A 22,108-nucleotide genomic window follows, 5' to 3' on the forward strand; every position below is an offset into this window, starting at 1 on the left:
TCAATTTTAATGAGAAAAGATCTATAGTCTTCATTATGTTAGTTCTGTCCGTACTCTTCACTTGTGGAACTTGACAACTGAAGCTTAGTTCAGTGAGTTCACAGCTGGGACTGCTGAGTTCATGTCCTTAAGAAGGACGTCCATGTCCAACATTAACAAACACCTAACTTAATTGGTTTGCTGTTGTATGATTGTACAGAAAAAAACAACACTGAATTAATTGACTTGAAAGATGAGCTAGTAAATTTTACAAACAAAATTAACATATATCTAAGACACAGCAATTAGATGTGTCCCCTACAAATCATATTAAATTTTAATGTAAAAGCAAACAACTTTTTAAAAAAAGCTATTCTTGTAAAATTCTGTGTCTATGTCCAGCATAGATAATATGGATGACAATGAAATATATTCCCTAATATAGAAAATAATAATATATAAAAATATATCAAATATAGTATATTTTTGCTATATACAAGTATACATATATATACACTTGTATATTTTTGCTATATAAAAGTAGGTTTATAAAATCTCAAGTTTTGAAATGTTCTAGAGATAGGCCTAAATAAGTACTATGTAAAGTATGTATTTAAGAGGACACTTTTGAAAGAAAATTAGCTTATTAAATTACCATATTTAAATTTTAGTAACTGTAGCAACCTAATAAAAGGAAATAAATTCTTGTTATTTGTGCACAGTCCACATTTACATATTCAGTTCCAGTATCATAACTAGTTAAATCAACAACACCCATGCCTCATTTGAACAAAGACAGGAAGTCTTGCAAAAGCTCTCGGACATGTATATCCTGCTTCTCACTTTACTAATGATTTCCATTTGGGAAGGGTTTGGCTTCAATAATGGATGTTCTGAAAATATGCTCAGTGTTCTTGCCTATCATAGAGATCCCCTAGTACTAGGAAGACAGATTTACTTTTTTGTAATACTGATGAAGCTTGTGTCACCCAGGTATCCACTACCACATGTAAAAAGAAGATTCTCCAACCAAGAATGAGAGTAGCAAGGATTAAAGGGTATATGCAGAGTAATTTAAAAGACACTTGATGGGCAAAGCTTCTCATCTTAGCCAAGGAACAGTATGTGCTTCTCTCTAGCATTGTTGACTTTCATAGCTATAGGCTTTGAGCTTGGTTCTCAGTACCAGGTATGAATTCCCTTCCCTTAAGCAGGTTTCATATCCAGTCAAAAGCCAGTTGAGGGCTGGAGAGATGGCTTAGCGGTTAAGCACTTGCCTATGAAGCCTAGGAATCCCTGTTCTAGGCTTGTTTCCCCAGGACTCACGTAAGCCAGATGTACAAGCTGGCAAATGCATGTGGAATTCATTTGCAGCGGCTAGAGGCCCTCATGTGCCCATTCTCTCTCTCTCTCTCTCCCTCTCTCTCTCCCTTTCTCTCTCTCTCTCTCTCTCTCTGTCTGTCACTCTCAAATAAATAAATAAAAGTCAGTTGATTAGCACCACTATTGCACAAGCATGCATATCTTACCCAGCTGGTTGATTTGGTAGCTTGCAGATCTGATAGCTTGTTTACGCTGTTGGTGACCTTTATACCGCAGCAACTCAAATCACACTTTTCAGCTTTCAGCTTTTTTTTTTTTTAAAGCATTAGTCCTACAGTTTATTCACAAATGATAGAAAACAATGGTTTCTGAATCTAACAGAACTTTAACTGAATTTAAATGGTATGACAAATGTCCCATTCTTAATGTATTCAACCCACTCCTGTTCAATATTTGAAAACTTGGGGAACATATAGTGTTTATTTTCAAGGGGCCTGTGTGAAGAATAAATTAGACATTATGCTATCGTATTATTTATCAATCATTTTATGCACACTGATTAATAAAAAGGAGAGATGTTAAATTTTTGGAAACAGAAATGGTTAAACAGTAGGCAGTTAGCTTCTTGAACTAGGCAGGAAGGATGGTCTGCAGTTGTGAGAATTTTTTTAAATTATTTATTTATTTGAGAGCGACAGACACAGAGAGAAAGACAGATAGAGCGAGAGAGAGAATGGGCACGCCAGGCTTCCAGCCTCTGCAAACGAACTCCAGACACGTGCGCCCCCTTGTGCATCTGGCTACCGTGGGACCTGGGGAACCGAGCCTCGAACCGGGGTCCTTAGGCTTTACAGGCAAGCGCTTAACCGCTGAGCCATCTCTCCAGCCCAGTTGTGAGAATTTTTATCTCTTTCTTATACCTGGGAAGAAGGTCATTGCCAGGATTTAAACATTGTGGTTGGTCAAATTCAGACCCTGGGACTTGATGTCAGGGCTAGCCTCTTCCTGAGAGAGCCACCAGCCCTCACCAACCAGCTCTCCCTCTGGTTCACCTGAATCAGAAGGCAGGGACCACCAGGATAAGGCTATATATACATTTGTGAAGAGAGGGCAGGCTCTCTTAGCCGCCTCCCCACTTGGGAACTTCTAACTGTTGTTTGTAAGCCAGGCTGAGCCTAATGGAGAGACCCCTAGTACTTACTCTCCATATGGACTCTTTATCCCTTCCAGATCCCCTAAATCAAGAGATCTTTAAACTTTCTTTCTTTTCTTTTTCTTTTTTTTTTAACTACTAAGCACCATTCTCCTCTCTGACTCTATATACTGCACTGCAATTTATTCAAACTATAAGTCAATCATTCTATATTGGAGTGTATTTGTGTGGCTTATTTTACATCCATGCCATTACTAATGGTTGCTTTTCTTGTTTTTAATATTTATTATTATTATTATTATTATTATTATTATTATTATTATAAACAATATGTTTCATATGGATACATCATGTGTTGGTACCCTCTTTTCCCCTGTCCCTGCTCCCATTCTGTTGGGGATGCTTCTCAGGGGGGTTGCAAGTATTACCTATGGGGCTGTAGTTTCTGCATTGTGGGAGCAGCAGTCAGTTATTTGGGGGACGGGAGTAGGCAATGCCTCTGTGCATGATGTCTCAATCTGTGGCTCTTAAAATCTTTCCACCTTCTCTTCCACAAAATTTCTTGAGCCATGGTGGGTGAGTTTTAAGTCTACATCAGTGATGAGCTCTTAGGAGCCTCTGGATCTCTGCTTTGGTAGGTGTTGAGTATCCTCAGGGTCTCTCTCTTACACCCTGGCACAAATTATCAGATTCATCATTTAAATAGCACTCGTGCTCATCTCCCCAATTACTCTGTGGTTTCACCTGTGGCTTAACTGAAATGCTAGGGGTAGTTTATCTCCTCTACCTTCTTGCTACCTTCTGAAAAAGAAGAACAGATTCTCCAAAGGAGAGTGAAGTCAGCATAGTTTAAAGGAGATCTAAAGGGGATTAAAGCTTTATTAATTTAGGGAGAATTTGATGTATATAATCTCTCTTTTAGACAAATATTAGTGAGAGCTTAACACCAGAGAACATAATTTTTGCCTCCTTAGATTCTGATCTGGTTCCCAATTCCAGATATGGGTTCCTTTATACTGAGTGGATCGCTTACCCAATAAAGCTATTGGTTACCCACTGAGGCTGAGTGTCACTATTGCATTGGCATTTACATTGTGTCAGGATATTTGCTTCTGAGTGGCTTAGAGGTCAGGCTGCTCAGAGCATTGTTGGCCATTTTGCCTCATTAGCTCATGTAGCGCTTTACAGTGCTAGACAAGCTAACTGTCTGGAGACTGGCTTTCTTCTGGATTCCAGCCAATATCAATAGCTTGATATTCTGTGTCAGCAGTGCATGGTGTCTCCAGCAATAGTGTCTTAGATTTTGACTCAGGTGGGTAATCAAATGCTTTGGCAAAAGCTGTATTGATTTGGGGACCTCATATATCTCTCTGATCAACAGCTTAATGAGGGTAGCAACCAATTTCTGATACTGGGAGTTACAGGCCAGAGACAGAATTTTTTTTTTTATTTTTATTTTATGCTTAGGCTTCATCCCACCCTCATCAGATCCCTTCATTTCAGGTGCCCCCCCCTTACTCCTTTTGAAGGTTATATCATTTAGACTATCTCCAAGGATAAACATTTCTGTGGTATCAACTCATTTTGGATTTAATTTTGTATTTTCTCCCTCTTTCCTTGCCCTCCCCCCAAACTCTTTCATATCTGCTGCCTGAGCCTTGAGTGTTATATCTGGTACATCAGTAACTTGAGCAGGTCCAGCTTAGGAACCACAGATAAGTGATACCATGTGGTGTTTGTCTTTCTGTGATTTTGTCAGTTCGCTAAGTATGATCTGTTCCAAGTCTGTCCATTTTTTCTACACATTTCATTATGTTATTGCTTGTTACTGTTGAGTAGAATTTTACTGCATAAATTTACCACAATTGCATTATCCGCACATTAAATGATGGTCATCTACCTGGGTTGATTTCAGTCCTTGGCTATAATGAATTCAGCAGCTATAAATATGGTTGAGCAAAAATCGCTGCATTGAGGCATGGAACATAAGATAAGTGCCCAGTAAGGCAATAATTGGGTCTGTTGGTAGCTTGCATTCATTGCTTTCAGGAAACTCCAAATTGATTTCCATGGTGGTTGTACAAGTTTACATTCTCACCAATAGTGGGTGAGGGTTTCACTTTCCCCACATCCCTGCCAATGTTTGTCATTGTTAGATTTTTTAAATGATTGCCATCCTTGCTGGAGTAAAGGTGGAATCTCGTGGTTGTTTTAATTTGCATTTTCATAATGGATATGGATATTGAACATTTTCTTAATGTGTGTTAGCCATTTATAATTCTTCTTCTGAGAACTTCCTATTAAGTTCTTTTCCCCATTTTTGGAGTGGCTTGTTTGACTTTTTATTGTTTAGGTTTTTGGGGTTCTTTGTACATTCTAGATATCAGGCTCCTTCAGTGGTATAGCTGGCAAAGAATTTCTCCCACTCAGTGGGTAATGTATTGGCTTTTATGATATGTTTGTCTGTGCAAGAGATTGTTAGCTTCATGATATCCCATTGGTTGACTGGTTGTTTAATTTCCTGGGCAAGTGGGGCTTTGTTCAGGAAGTCTTTCTCCACTCCTATATTGTTAAGAGTACCTCCTATTTTATCTTCCAGTAGGAGAAGAATTTAAGTTATTGTTTTAAAGTTGTTAATCTATCTGGGCTTGATTTTTGTGTATGGAGAGGTGAGTGGATTTAGTTTAATTTTTCTACATATGGTCATCCAATTTGTCCAATACTATTTGTTGAAGATGCTGTCTTTTCTCCAGTCTACATTATTGGCACCTTTGTCAAAGATCAAGTAGCTGTAGTTACTTGGCCCAAAGTCCAAGTCTTAAACTCTGTTCCATTAGTCTATGTTTCTGTTCTTATGCCAGTACCACACTGTTTTTGTTACTACTGCTTTGTAATATGGCTTTAGATCAAGTGTGATGGTACCTCCAGAGTTGTTTCTTTTGCTAAGGATATGTTTGAATATCCAAGCCCTGCTGCCAAACCATATGAATTTTGACATTTTTTTCACCTCTGAAGAATGATGCTGGTATGTTTATTGGTATTGCATTAAATCTGTATACTGCTTTTGGTAGAATTTCTATCTTCACAATGTTAATCCTATCTATTCAGGAGCATGGGAGGTCTTTCTATCTCATCTTCCTTGATATCATTCTTGATTTGTGTGTGTGTGAGAGAAAGAGAGAGAAAGTTTTATTGGATAGAAAGAAAGGAAAAGAAGAAATCTGATGCACAAGGTCTGCATCTCAGAGTTTGGGATCTCAAGATACAGCTGTGATCTGTTGGGAATGTCAACTTTTATTGGAAATAACCATATGATGTTTATAGTAAACATAGGATCAGGAGTTAAACCATGAAGTTACATACTGTTAAACATGGGGGGGGGTGGCTATTACAAGAAGTCACAAGGTTTCATAGATTACATAGGCAGAACGTAGGCAAGAAACATTCTATGCTATGTAATCACAAATATATATATTTTTTCAGATGAGGGCTAGTCATCAGGGAACTGGCTTATAGCATAATCTCCTCATGGCCTATTATATCTGCAACAATAAGGTCTTACCATTTAGATATGCTGGGTAACCATGTGCTTTGGCAATAGACTGCACTGTTTTGTGTGAGATGGGCTCTTGACCCACTCTCCCCCAAAACAATGCAGTCTCACACTTGGATTTCTGAGTAAGAGCCTTTGATATTAGGGTTAAGTTTCTCCACCCATTCCTGGATACTTTCCTTGCATGCCTGGACTATCACTTCCTCCCTTTATTAAGAGTTGTATCTTTTAAATAGCTAAACTGGACAAGGGTTTCTATAGTACTGATTCATGCCACCATTAGTTTGTATATTTTTCCCTCCCTTCCTTCCTTCACCCCCACTTCTAAAACCCTTCTACCCCTTATATTTTCTTGTCCACTTGCATGTCAAGTATCCCTTCCTCTCATCCCTCCCTGTTTCCCCATTGGCTAGTCTTAATATAGTTTCTTGCCGCTAACAATACTAACTCCACCACACACATATACACACAAAAAAATAAAAAAATTAAAAAATAAACAAACTCAAGTTGTTTCATGTTAACAACCACATATTACAGAGAACATGCAGTTTCTGTCTTTCTAGGCCTTAATCGTGCTTGGTACGATATTTTCCAAGTCCATTGTGTGTAAGAACCACATCTTCTTTATCATTTTTTTTAATCATTTTTCATCAGTTGACAGGCATCTGTGTTGTTTCCAGTTCCTAGCTATTGAGAATAGAGCAACAACAAATATTGCTGAACAAGTATCTCTCTCATAAAGAATAGCATCTTTAGGGAATATGCCAAGGAGTAGTATAGCTGTATCAAATGTTAGATGTATTTTCAGAATTTTTAGTTCTTCCACACTCAGTTCCATAGAGACAGTACAAGTTTACTCTTTCACCAGCACGGGAAGAAGGTTCCTCTTGTCCCACACCCCCACCAGGATTTGTTGTCATTTGATTTTTTGATGACTGCAATCCTGAATGTAGTGAGACGGAATCTCAAAGTAGTTTTGATTTGCATTTCAATGATGGCAATATATTTTGAACATCTTTTTTAGATGTTTGTACACCATTTGTGTCCCTTCCTTTGAAAACTCTCTTAAGTTCCCTGCTGTATTTTTTTAGTGGGTTGACTGATTTTTTCTTACATTTTTGATTTATTCCTATATTCTAGATATTACACCTGTGTTGGATATGCAGCTTTTCTCACATTTTGTACATTGTCTATTAAACCTGTAGGTAGTTTATTTAACTTTACAATAGCTTTTTATGGATTCATAAAATCACAGTGGTTGAGTGATTGTCTAGTTCCCTTGGATACTGGGTTCTTATTCAGAAATTAATTCCCTATGTCTACATCTTGGAGTGTTCTTTTTTTTTTTTTTTTTTTTGGTTATGTACATAGTATGTATGCAGCCATGTTGGTAGCATCATTAGCCTCCTCCCTGTCCTCCCCCTTCTGAAGGGACCCTCCTCATTGGAAATGTGGGTTTTGCATTGTGGTTATAGCCATCTGATATGGGGAAAAGGCATTGTCTCTGTGCATAATGTACCAACATGTGGCTTTAACAATATTTCCTCCTCCTCTTCTATGAATTTCCTTGAGTTATGTTGGGTTCGTTTTAGGTCTCCTTCAGGGATGAGATCTTGGGAGCTTCTATATCTCTGGATATCTGGATTGTTAGGAGTTGAGTATTCTCTGTGTCTATCTCTTTCACCCTTGCACTGGCACCAGGTTCACCAAGAAAGCAGTACTCTTACACATTTCCCCAATTACTCTATGGGTTTAGCTGGGGTCCTGGTGAGAGGCCATGGGCTGATTCTCTCCTCAGGTTATATATCCATCTGAAAAAGAGGAGGGAATTCTCCAATGGAGAGTGAAGTCAGCACCAGATAAATGGTAAAATTATTATTATTTTGGAGAGAATTTATTGGTGTAGGCCCCCTTGTATGTAGCCCATGATTGGTGGGAGTTTGACATTGGAGAGCAGGCTCATTTTGGGATATGGTTCTGACTTGTTTCCCCATGGGTTCCATTCCACTGAGCAGATCTGTTAGCCGATTCAAGAGCAGTTGGTTAACTACCATGGCTGTGTGCCACTATTGCACTTAGTTGAGCATCACATCAGGTACTTTGCTGCTGAATAGCTTAGACCACAAGTTACTTGGACAGATGTTGGCCATTTATCCCAGTCACACATATAGCACCTTTTCATACTAGATGACCTAACTGACTGGGGATTGACTCTCTTCCATATTAGAGCCTGGTCACCCTATGTTCCTGAGCTACTAGGGTTTTGCTCTGGAAGTCTCTTCCCATTCCTATATTATGGAAAGTTCCTCTTATTTTTTTTCTTCCAGTAGTAGCAGAGTTTTTGGTTTTATTTTGAGGTCTTTGATCCATCTGGACTTGATTTTGGCACATGGTGAGATGTGTTGATTTGGTTTCATTTTCCTGTATATGCCTATGTAGTTTGTCCGGCACCATTTGTTGAAGATTCTATCATTTTTTTTTTTTCCCAGCATACAATATTAGGGCCTTTGTCAAATATAAAGTAGTTCTAATTACTTCACTCACAGTCCAGGTCCTTGGTTCTGATCCAATGGTCTATAATCCTGTTATTATGCAAGTATAATATTGTTTTTTATTATTATGTCTTTTTAATATAGCTTAAGATCAGGTATTGTGAGGCCTCCAAAGGTGCTCTTTTTGCTAAGGATATGCTTGGATATCCAAGGCCTTCTGCCATTCCATATGAATTTTGAGATCATTTTTTCTATCTCTGCAAAGGAAAATGTTGGGATTTTTATTGGCATTGCATTAAATCTGTATATTGCTTTATTATTTTTTTTTAAGATTGCCATTTTCACAATGTTGATTCTGTCTGTTTTCATTATATAGGACTTTCACATCCTTAATTAATGTTATTCCAAAGTTTTACTTATTTATTTATTTTTGTTGCTATTGAAAATGTGACAATGTCACTTCCTTCTTTCTCTGTATCTTTGTCTTTTGCATTTAGAAAGGGTACTGATTTTTGTGCATTGACTTTGTATCCTTATACTTTCCTGAAGGTGTTAATCACTGTTATGAGTTTTGAGATGGAAGTTTTCAGGTCACTTATGTATAGAGTCATGTCGTCTGCAAACAGGGCTAACTTAACTTCTTCCTTTTCAATTTGGATCCCTTTTATTTCTTTCTCCCTTCTTATTGCTTGAGCTAAGATTTCCAGTACCATGTTGAAGATCTGAGGTGAGAGTGAACACCCTGTCTTGTTCTTGATCTCAGTGGGAATTCCTTCAGTCTCTTCTAAGTAAGTACTTTTTGGGCTTTGGGAGCTTATATATAGCCTTTATTATGTTGAGATATAAACTGTCCATGCCTACTTTCTCCATAGTTTTGATTATGAAGTGAGGTTTTATTTTGTTGAAGGCCTTTGCTGCATCTATTTAAATGATTGTGTGTTTTTTGTGTTTAAGCTTATTTATAGGATTTATTATATTGACAGATTTCTGTATATTGAACAACTCCTGCATTCCTGGGATGAAGCCTATTTGATCAAGTTGGATTTTTTTTTCTTTTATTTATTTATTTTTTTTTTTAGATTTTATGTATTTATTTATTTGACAGAGAAAGATGGAGAGAGAGAGAGAGAGAGAGAGAGAGAGAGAGAGAGAGAGAGAATGGGCACCCCAGGGCCTCTAGCCACCGCAAATGAACTCCAGATGCATGTGCCCCCTTGTGCATATGGCTAAAGGGTCTTGGGCAATTAAACCTGGGTTCTTTAGCTTTGTAGCCAAATGCATTAACTGCTAAGCCATTCCTCCAGCCTGGATAATGCTTTTGATGTGTCTTAGAACTCAGTTTGTGGGATCTTGTTCAGGATCTTTGCATCTGTGTTCATCAGGGAACAAAGCCTATGGTTTCTTTTTCTTGAAGTATCTCTGATTGGTTTAGGTATTAGGGTGATACTAGCTTCATAGTAGGAGTTGGGAAGCTTTCCTTGTTTCCTGATTGTGTGGTACAGTTTGAGAAAAAAATGCTTTCAGTTCTTTCATGAAGGTTTGATAGAATTCAGCTGAGAATCCAGCTAGTCCTGGACCTTTCTTTTGGAGGAGGTTTTTCATTACCTCAATCTTGATGGGTGTGATAGATTTCTTTAGGAGATTAGTCTGCTGTGAATTTAGCATTTTGTCGGTGGTATGTGTCCAGGAATTTATCCTTTTCCTCCATATTATCTAGTTTTGTGGAGTAGAGTTTTTTGAAAGAAGTCCTGATGATTCTCCCAATTTCACTTATGTCTGTTGTGATCTCTCTTCTTTTTTTTTTTTCATTTCTAATTTTGTTAATTTGAAGCATCTCATTTTTTCACTTGATCAAATTGGCCAGGGGTTTATGAATCTTGTTTTTTTTTTTTTTTTTTAAAGAGCAAGTTCTATGTTTCATCTATTTTCTTAATTGTTTTCTTAGTTCCAATTCATTAATTTCTGCCCTGATCATAATTATTTCTTTCTGTCTAGAGCTTTTTGGATTAGATTCTTCCTGTGTCTCCAATGCCTTCAGGTGGATGATTACGCTATTGATTTGGGATCTCTCTATATTTGTTGTGAAGCCATTTGGTGCTATGAATTTTCAACTGGTACTACCTTCATTATGTCTCATTAGTTTTGGTATAATGTGCTCTCATTATCATTCATTTCTAGAAATTTTGCAGTTTCAGTTTTTATTTCCTCTACTACCCATTTATTGTTTTAAAGTGTGTTGTTCAGTTTCCAGGAGTTGGTGGGCCTCCTGGCACATCTTTTGTTGTTAATTTCTAGCAATATGGCATTGTAATCTGATATCATGCAGGAAATTATGTCGATCCTACTAAGTATATGGAGGCATGACCCAGTATATGATCTATTTTAGAGAAGTTTTCATGTTCTACTGAGAATAATGTGTAATCTGTGGATTTGTGGTAGAATGTTCTGTAGATGTCCATTATATCTAATTGATCTATGGATTTCTTGAGCTCTCTTAATTTTCTGTCTGGATGGCCTATCTATTGCTGATAGTGGAGTATTAAAGGCCCCAACTTTAGGCTAGAGTGATGGCTTAGCAGTTAAGCACTTGCCTGTGAAGCCTAAGGATCCCAGCTCAAGGCTCAATTCCCCAGGACCCATGTTAGCCAGATGCACAAGGGGGTGCACATGTCTGAAGTTCATTTGCAGTGGCTGGAAGCCCTGGCATGTCTATTCTCTTTTCCTCTCTCACCTTCTTTCTCTGTCACTTTCAAATAAATAAATAAAAATAAACAAAAACATTTTAAAAAGGCCCCAACTGTGATAGTGTTGGTGATGTTTCTATTTTGTTGTCAAGTAGATTTTGTTTTATGAATTGTGGTACACCTATGTTTGGTACATAAAAATTGATGATTATGATAGCCTTTTGTTGGATCATTCCCTTGATAAGAAGTGGCCTTCTTTGCTGTTTTGATTATTTTTGTTTGAATTCTCTTTTATTTGATACTAGTATAGCTACACCTACTTATTCTTTATTTCTGTTTGCTTAGAATATCATTTTACACCCTTTTACCATGAGGAGGTGTCTGTCTTTAGCAGTGAGGTGGGTTTTTTGAAGACAGAAGATTGAGGTGTCTAATTTTCTTTTTTATTTTATTTTTTTTAATTTTTGTTATTTATTTGAGAGAGAGGGAGAAAGAGAGAGAGAGAGAATGGGCAAACTAGGGACTATGGCACTGCAAATGAGCTCTAGATACATGTGCCATCTTGTGCATCTAGCTTACATGGGTCCTGGGGAATTGAACCATGGTCCTTTGGCTTCGCAGGCAAGTGCTTCCTTAACTGTTAAGACATTTCTCCAGACTGAGGGGTCTAATTTTCTGATATTATTTGTTAGCGTATCTCTTGATGGGTGAATTAAGGCCATTAATATTTAGGGTAATAAATGAGGTTTGATTTAATCCCTGCTATATTGTAGTAATTTGGTGTTTTCTTGGATTTTGTAGGTTTTTGTGCCTTCTCTGAGTGTGGTTATTGTGATCTGCTTCTTGTAGGCATTTGAGGTTGGATACGTGATACTTCTGTGTGGAGAATTCCCTGAAGTACTCTCTGTAGATTTGGCTTTGTGTTCATATAGTCTTAAAGCTGAGTTTTATCTTGGGAAGTTTTTCTTTCACCATCTGTTATGAAGGATAATTTTGCTGGGTATAGTACCTTGGGTTGGAAGCCATAATTTCTTGGATTTGCAGTGTTCCATTACAGGCCATTCTGGCTTTCAGGGTTTTCTTTGACAAGTCTGAAGTAATTCTAATGGGGTTACTTTTATATGTAATATATTTTTTCTCCCTAGTTGCTTTTAGGACTTTCCCTTTGTTGTTGAATTTTGGCATCTTAATGATAATATTTCTTGGAGAATTTCTCCTTGGAGTTCTCTGCTTCTTGTAACTTGGTGGACCTTTCTTTGGAGAGTGTGGGAAAATTTTATTTAATATATTTTTTAATAAGTTCTCCATGCATTTGGTTTGATTTTCTTCCCTTTTTCTGTATTCCCATGATCTGAATGTTATTCCCATGATCTGAATGTTAGAGCATGTGAGGGTATCCCACTGTTCCCTCATTTTGTTCACAAAAATTTTTGAACTTCTTGAAACATTTGGACTCACAAACTAGTTCTTATGTTTTGTCCTCCAGTTCTGAGTTTTCTGTCATGCACATGGCTGACTCTATTCTTGAGAGCTTATGTAGAGTTTTGGGCTTGTTTATTTTGGTTTGTATTTTCTACTACTTTTTAATGTATAGTGCCGTGTTCCCTTTTCATGTCATTTTCTGATTTTCTTAATGTTTCTTGGAATTCATCCAATTCATCATTGCAATTATTTATGTCTTCACTGAGATTATCCAGTTGGTTATTGAGGCCTTTTTTATCCCCTCTACTTCAAATCTGTCTTTTATTCATAAAATTATTGGCCCTTTGTTGATTTTCTGCAAGTTCTCCTATTTGCTTGGCAAGGGTTGCATAGTTTGTACTTTCATTTTGGGATTCTGAGCCTATTGTCTTTTCTATGTTTTGATTACAGATCTACCTTGTGGGACTGGACAATCTTGTTGTATTGAATTGCAGTTGATAGTTAATATCATTTTTTTGTGCTGTGGTCTGCCTATCACAGTGTAGAAATTTTATTTAATTTAGAAGGAAGCTGCATTTTACCCTTTAAATGTCTTCAGTGATTATTCCTTTTTATTACTGCTTAGACTAGGCTTCTAGTGGCAATGGGACCTGCCAGCTCAGAGGGAATGAGCCTGTAAGGCTCTGGTGGGGGCCCAACCTGATTAGCTAGCTTTTTGTTTGGTGGTTTGGGGTATGGTACTGTGTGGTCAGGTGGCCTGAGAGGGTGGGGGGAATGGGACAAAGCAGACTGCTGTTGTGATTGGGCTGTGGGGGGGGGGGGCGTTGGGAATGTATGGTGATTTCATGATGCTGAGGGTTGAGGGGTTGGTTAGGACTTCCAGGTCCTGTGACAATGCATGACAGGGATATGGGACTTCTGCCTGCCAGGTGACAGGCGAGGAGAGGGGAGATTGGTGGTGGTCCCAATGGGGTGGTGGGAAAAGGGAGGGAGGGATGAAGAATAGCTTGCTGTCCTGGGTTTGAGTAGCCTGAAGAAAGTGAAGTAGGCCCTGGTCCTTGCAGGTTAGGGTGGCCAGAGAAGCTGGTCACATGTGGAGTTCCCCTGTGGTGGGGAAACCTAGGGAGACAGTAAAGCTAGCCTCCTGGTCTGGGTCTGAGCCTGGTGGGGGGGGGGTGTCAGTCAATGGGATGAAGGTCATGAGTGGAGCTGCCCAGTGGCAGATAAACATAGAGAGGGGGAAATACCACCTGCTGACCTGGTGGGGGATGGCAGTGGCAAGTGGGATGCTGGTCCGTGTTTATCTCCCTGGTGGTGGGAATGCCTAGGGAGGGGGGAATGCTAGCCTGCTGGCCTGGGTCCACTTAGTCTGCAGTTAGTGAAAGAGGAACCTGTGGCTGGGCCTCAGGATGGGATGGCTGCTTGAGGGGACTGGGGGACTGCTGGGGTAATTGAGAGCATGGGAATCAGCGAATTCCATACTTTTCTCCTCTGCATCCTCCCATTGGAGGTATAATAGGATCTGCATACCTCTACAAACCCCAATGAACCTGAAAGATCTTGCTTTTCCTTTCTGGTGAGGTGAGGTGTGCTTAGGTGGATGCCATTGTGACTGGACGATTCCATCGGAGTATTCTTTATATTTTTTCTTCTAGTTATTTTAGAATTTCAGGTCATTTATTGAGGTTTTTGATCCAACTGGAGTTTAAAATTTTATTATTAATAACAACATATTTTTTATGGATACATTACATGTTGGTACCTTCTTCCCTCACCCCTGCCCCCATTCTGTTGGGGACATTCTTCACTGAGGTTACAAGTATTCCCCAGAGGTTTGCGGGTTACACATTGTGGAAGCAGCAGTCAGTAATTTTTAGGGTAGACAATGCCACTGGGCATGATGTCTCAAGCTGTGGCTCACACAATCTTTTCACCCCTCTTCCACAAAATCCCCTTAGCCACTGTGGGTGAGATTTAAGTCTACTTCAGTGATAAGCTCTTAGGAACCTCTGGATCTACTTTGGTAGGTGTTGAGTATCCTTAGGATCTGTCATTTGGAGTAGTTTTTATTCAGGGCACAAGAAGAGGGTCTAGATTCATTCTTCCATATAGGTTAGATAATTTCTCAAGAACAATTTCTTGAAAATGCTGTCTTTTCTCCTTTTCTCTACTATTTTTTTTTACCTTTCTTTCAAAATTCAGGTAGTGTTCTATTGATTGAATGTTCCTATTTTTTGTGCAACTACCAAGCTGTTTTTTTTTTCTTTTTTTTTTTTTTGTTTTTTATTTTTATTTATTTGAGAGTGACAGACAGAGAGAAGGAGGTAGAAACAGACAGAGAATGGGCCCGCCAGGGCTTCCAGCCTCTGCAAACGAACTCCAGACGCGTGCGCCCCCTTGTGCATCTGGCTAACGTGGGTCCTGGGGCACCGAGCCTCGAACCAGGGTCCTTAGGCTTCACAGGCAAGCGCTTAACTGCTAAGCCATCTCTCCAGCCCCCAAGCTGTTTTTTGATCGTCTTCATAGTATTTTAATTGACCCAGTTTTTACTTAATTGAATACATCTGTTAGTGGTCGATTTTACATTCTAGGTCTTTAAATTGCAGATTGAAGGACAGGAAAAATCCAGTTATTAACCATGCATTGGATAAAATAATTAAAGCAGATAACACAAAATAGCAGTAAAATAAGATTGTGAAAGTTATAAAACATTTGTTGACCTGATGAAGTCAGATGTATATGTATATTGGTGTTCTGTTTATTCAAAGTTTACGCAAAATTAAAATGCATTGGAAAAATCATGTGATAAGTGAACAGTAAAAACTTGAAGGAAGGTGGGCGTGATGACACACAACTTTGATCCCAGTACTTGGGAGACAAAGGTAGAAGCATTGCTGTGAGTTTGAGGCCACTCAAAGACTACATAATGAATTGCAAGTCAGTCTGGACTACAATGAGACACTACCTCAACCCCCCCCCCAAAAAAAAAAGGGTGAAGGAATAGATCCAGCAATGGTACTCTATAATTCATTAAAATATTGTTCAAAAGTTATGACGACAAATATAAAATTAATAATTTTAATAAAGTTAAAAAAATCTTCTTTAAAATACTTAAGTTATTTATGAGAAAGATAAAAAATGGACATATCAGAGCCTACTGCCACTGTAAACAAACTCCAGACACATGTACCACTTTATACATCTGGATTTTTGTGGGTACTTGGGTTTTGAGCCACTAAGCCATCTCTCCAGCCCCAAAATTCAAGAGCTTTACTCAATATAATCTTACACAACAATAACTGCACTTATCGATTCAGTTATATATAATTTAGTTATGATGATTTATAGTACCCATGTAGTTATTATGTATCTTTTTCCAAATCTCAACATTTCATGTCCAAAAAATGTGAAACAACAAAAAGAAATGAATTATCAGAAAGAGGAAACATCTTAACATATATTTTTAAGTTGTAACGTCCATTAAGAAAATAGGTAAGATACTTATTAATGTATAGACATATATAAATACAGAATAACATTATCTTTGAAGGCAAGAGAACTACCTCTTCTTTTCAGAAATTAATAGACTTCAGTAGAGTTGGGTTTTGCAGGAAAGAAAATGTTTCTGCAACAATACCATTATGATTCCCCCCAGTCTCCTAGAATCCCAGAAGGTTTTGTTCTTGATTAGGGCTTGGATGGAGAAAAGTTCAAGTTATTTATTTAACTACCAATTAATGTATAATTGGTAGAAGAAAGAAATGCATTCATTGAATTGTCCTTGTGTAGCATAAAAGCACCAATTAGTGTTGCATTTTAGTCTCACATAAAATTAAATTACTTTATGGTTTTTTCATATGTGTAATGCTGTAAATGATCAAAGATGTGTTTACTGAAATGTTAATGTTATATCTGAATTTTATAATGTGAAACAAATATACCCTTCCAGTTGTAAAGAAGAAAAGCACACAAAATCAAATTTCTTATTGAATGACTGAATATTAATTATATCACTTATTAAAATGTTAAATCCAGAAATTCTATATAGTTCTTATGTTTGCTTTCAAAAACATGTACCAATGTAAGTGGTATTTTAATATATTTTATAGTTATAACTGTTGTACTTAAAAATTGTGCATGTATGTTATACTGTCATTCATATATATATATATATATATATATTTATTTATTTATTTATTTATTTATTTATTTATACATATGGTTTAATAAGCCAATTTTACTTTTTGCCTTTGGTTTCCACATGTAGAAAATTGTACATATTTGTTTAGTGACAAAATTTCATAAAATAAAACTTCATTTTCTTGAGTGAAATGTATATGATTTTTAAAAAAGGTTATTTCAAGAGAATAAAAAGAGAATTTATTTGATTTGCATAATTCTTACATATTTAAAATATTCAAACTTTCTATATTAAAAAGTCATGATTATAAGGAACATTCAAATTTTATTAATTACTTTCAATTATTATTACAGTGATAATATAAAATATATACTTGGATAAAGTAACATATGAGATTTGCCTTACAACATATGATGGGAAGAAACACTATTCTATAATAAACATTTACTGAATTAAGTGAATTAAAGATTCACAGCACATCTAAATATTTTTCTCATAAGGTTCCCAATGTCTTCAGAAGGAATTTATTACCACTGAACTAGAAAAAGAAATGTGGACTTCTGGTCAAAATGGCAAACTCTTAACTGTGCCACACCTCCCTGGGAAAGAATGGCAAGGCAATAAGGGTTCGCTGGGACTTTTAGGGGACAGCAATCTGTAATAGATCAGCAGTGGGAGGGAACGGGGGAGGGGGGCGGGGGAGAGAATTGCTGATTCCCTCGCATTCGGGTACCCCACCAGTCCCCCAATCCCCCCAAGCAGCCATTGTAGCCATAGTCCCAGCCTCACAATACTCCCACACTTACTATAGGAAAGGGAACCCAGGCCAGCATAGTCCTACTTGCCTCACTGCACAGAGGCGATCACCCACAGGTGAACTTGGGCAGGCTCCACCCACTGGCCCACTTCAGCTCAGGCTCTACTGGTCCATCTTCCTGCCACACGTGCCACCCATATGCTCATGCAAGCTTAGCCTTCTTTGTCCATTTGCCCACCTACTGCTCCAACTACCCACCCGTCCACATGCGTGGTCAGGTACATTCCACTTGCCCATGAGAGCTCAGGATAACTCAGTCCCCTGTCTTCCATGACTCTGCCCACCCATCAGCCTGCTGCTGGTGTCCTGCTGCGTGCAAGCTGTATTCACTGATGACATGATTCTATACATAAGAAACCCGAGAGACAACATGTTAAAACTCTTGAAGGTGATTACCTCCTATAGCAAAGTAGCAGGATACAAAAATCAATGCACAAAAATTAGTAGCTTTCTATAAGCAAATGACAAGGATACAGAGAAATAAATAAGGAACATAGTCCCATTTTCAATAGCAACCAAAAAAATAATAAAATACATTGGAATAACATTAACCAAGGAAGTGAAAGATCTATACAATGAAAACATAAAACCACTCACAAAAGAAATTTAGGAGGACTTGACAAAATGGGAAAACCTCCCATGCTCCTGGATAGGCAGAATTAACATTGTGAAGAAGCCAATACAACCAAAGGCAATACAGAGATTTAATGCAACTCTAATTAAAATCCCAACATTGTTCTTCATAGAGATAGAAAAAATGATCTCAAAGTTCATATGGAAAAGCAAAAGGCCTCAGATATCCAAGCAAATCCTCAGCAGAAATATCTCTGGAGGCATCACCATACCTGATCTAAAGCTATACCACAAAGCCATAACAACAAAAACAGCATGGTACTGGCATAAAAACACTAGTATAGACCACTGGAATAGAATTCAGGTCCTGGACTTTGGATGAAGCAACTACTTGATATTTGACAAAGGACCTAACAATATAGACAGAAAAAAAAGAAAACATCTTCAACAAATGGTGCTTGACAAACTGGATAACCATACACAGGAAATTGAAACTTGATTTACATATTTTGCCATGCTCAACACTCAAGTCCAAATGGATCTATAACATCAATATAAGACTGGAAACTCAGCTACTACTGGAAGAAAATATAGGAGGAAATTCCCATGATATAGGAGTGGAAAAAAGACTTTCTAAACAAAACCCCACTAGCACAGGATCTTAAACAGTCATCAACCAATGGGATCACATAAAACAGAACAGTTTCTTCACAGACAAGCACACAATAAGCAAAACCAATAGATTACCCACAGAATGGGAGAAAATGTTTGCTGAATATCCATTTGACAAAGGCCTAATCTCTAGGATCTACAAAGAAGTCAAAAATCTAACCAATAATAAGTCAAACAACTCACTCACAAAATGGGGCAGAGAACTGTACAGGCAGCTCACAGAGGAAGAAATACAAATGGCAAACACACGCTTAAGAAAATGTTCATCATCCCTAATCATCAGGGAAATGCAAATTAAAACAACTACGAGATTCCACCTTATCCCAGTAAGGATAGCAAACATTAAAAAAAAAAAAAAATCAAATGAAGATAAATGCTGCTGAGTATGTGGAGAAATAGGAACCCTCAGCCACTGTTGGTGGGAATGTAAGATGGTACAACCACTTTGGAAAGCAATACAGAGACTCTTAAAACAGCTGACTAGAGAGTTATCAATCGACGCAGTTATTCCCTGACTGAGCATGTACTTTAAAAGCTCCAAGCCTCAGTCCAGAGAGATTTGCTCAACCATATTTATAGCAGCTCAATTCATAATAACTAAGAGCTGGAATAAACCCATATGTCCATCACTAGAAGAATGGATAAGTAAGATGTGGTATATCTGCACAATGGAATTCTACACAGCAGTAAGAAAAATCAACATAATGAAAATTTGAAAAAAAAAAATTGTTGAACCTGGAACAGATCATTCTCAGTGAACTTACCCAATCACGGAAAGATAATCACTCATAGTCTCTCTTATCTAGAGCATGTAACCTGAATCTACCCAAGATGCCAACATACCCAGCAAGCATTTGAGGACTAGGCAATGTGGTGAGTGGGGAGGGAGGAGAGGGGAAGGAAGGGGTATGGAACATAAATCTAGACCCAAATTGCAATGGTACTATAAGATTCTACATCCTAAAAGGCAGACCAAATGCTTGAACCTTCACTAGGCCCTTAGAGGGAACACCTGGGTCACAAGGCACTGAAGATGATATGATGAAAACTGACGTTAATCTACAGCTTCTCTCTCTCTCTCTCTCTCTCTCTCTCTCTCTCTCTCTCTTATATTAGTTATCTTTTTCTTCCTTCTCTTAGTGAGCAGTGACCTGTAACTCCCAGTACCAGCAGGTGGCTATCATCCTCAGTGATCTTTTGATCAGAGAGACCTACAAGGTTTTCTAAAACAAAGACAGATTTCTGTGTTTTTTTTAAATATTTTATTTATTTATTTGAGAGTGACAGACACAGGGAGAAAGACAGATAGAGGGAGAGAGAATGGGTGCACCAGGGCTTCCAGCCTCTGCAAACGAACTCCAGACGCATGCGCCCCCTTGTGTATCTGGCTAACGTGGGACCTGGGGAACCGAGCCTCGAACCGGGGTCCTTAGGCTTCACAGGCAAGCGCTTAACCACTAAGCCATCTCTCCAGCCCCAGATTTCTGTCAAAGTACTTGATGACCCACCACAGGTTAGTGGTAAGAACCTACTGCTGAAGACACCATATGCAGTTGACATGTAAAATTGAATGACATGGCTGGAAGCGAGAAGAGAGTCATGCCCCAGCCACTCAGTGCTTCTAGTGCCAGAAGGTGCTACATGGGTGACTTGGGGAAAATGAATAATAACTGTCCAAGCAACTCATGGTCTAACCTACTTAACAGAAAATAACCTGTTGTGATGCTCACACAACTGCAATAGTGGCGCATAGTCATGGTGGGAAACCAACTGCTCTTGATTTTGCTAACTCATCCTCTCCGTGAAATGGGACCCATAGCTATAGCTGGGAAACAAGTCAGAACCATATCTAAATATGAGATTCTTCTCCATTATAGTTATCATTATTCATTGGCTACAAGTGGGCCTACAGCTATTAAATTCTCTATGAAATAAAATAAGGGTTATCTTTTATCTGGTGCTAACTTTAATCTCCATTAAAGAATCTGATTCTCTTTTTCAGATAGACACAGATCCTAAGGATAGAACTACCCCATCATACCTCAAAAGGGCCCCAGCTAAAAATAAGAATAAATGATGACACAAGCAATGGTGCTGTTTACTTGGTGAACCTGGTACCAGCACAAGGGAGAAGGAGATTGACACAGAGAATAATCGACTCCTACCAAACCAGATATCCAGAATCACAGAGTCTTCCAAGACCTCATCACTGAAGCAGACCCAAAATGAACCCAACATAGCTCAGGGAAATTTTGCAGAAGAGGGGGCAGAAAGAATGTCAGAGCCACACGTTGGGTCATGATATGCAGAGACAATTCCTCCTACCCATAACTGTGGGCTAACTCTGCAATAGATGGCCCATATACCACAACAAGGAGGGGTAGGGGAAGGGGGAGGACAAAGAGGAGGCTATCAATGGTACCAACTTGACTGTATTCACTGAGTACAAAACTAATTAATAAAAGTAAATAAATTATTTTTTTTAAAAAAGAAATGTGTACAGTTATAAGTGAGTTTGGAAACTCAGCAAGCAAATTCATGGAAAGAAAACAAACTAATTTTATATAAGCACAGTTGCTCATTGAATGGTGCATAACTGTAGCCACACATGCACTAAATCAAGTGAAATGCATACAGCATGAGCCCGTCAAGGATACATTCTTTTTTAAAAATAAAATTGTTTATTTATTTTTATTTATTTGAGTGCGACAGACAGAGAGAGAAAGAGGCAGAGAGAGAGAGATAGAGATAGAGATAGAGAGAGAGAGAGAGAGAGAGAGAGAGAGAGAGAAAGAGAGAATGGGCACACCACGGCCTCCAGCCACTGCAAACGAACTCCAGACATGTGCGCCCCTTGTGCATCTGACTGACATGGATCCTGGGGAATTGAGCCTCAACCAGGGTCTTTAGGCTTCACACTTAACCACTAAGCAATCTGTCCAGCCCAAGGACACACTCTTAATTGTCAACTGGACAGGATTTAGACTAGCCATAGAAACAAACTTCTGGAAATGTCAATGAAATTATTTCTGAGGCTTAACTGAAGTGGAAATTACTTCCCAGGCTGTAGCATGGTGCCAGTCCATACTTGGGAATCTCAAAATGAGAAAGAAAGAAAGAAAGAAAGAAAGAAAGAAAGAAAGAGAGAGAGGGAGGGAGGGAGGGAGGGAGGAGGGAGGGAGGGAGGGAGGGAGGGAGGGAGGGAGGGAGGAGGAGGAAGGAAGGAAGGAAGGAAGAAAGAAAGAAGAGTTTGAGAGAGAGAGAGACAGAGAGAGAGATACCAAGTGAAGTCACAGCAT

This window comes from Jaculus jaculus, chromosome 3 (genome assembly GCF_020740685.1).
Source record: "Jaculus jaculus isolate mJacJac1 chromosome 3, mJacJac1.mat.Y.cur, whole genome shotgun sequence".
NCBI lineage: Eukaryota > Metazoa > Chordata > Mammalia > Rodentia > Dipodidae > Jaculus > Jaculus jaculus.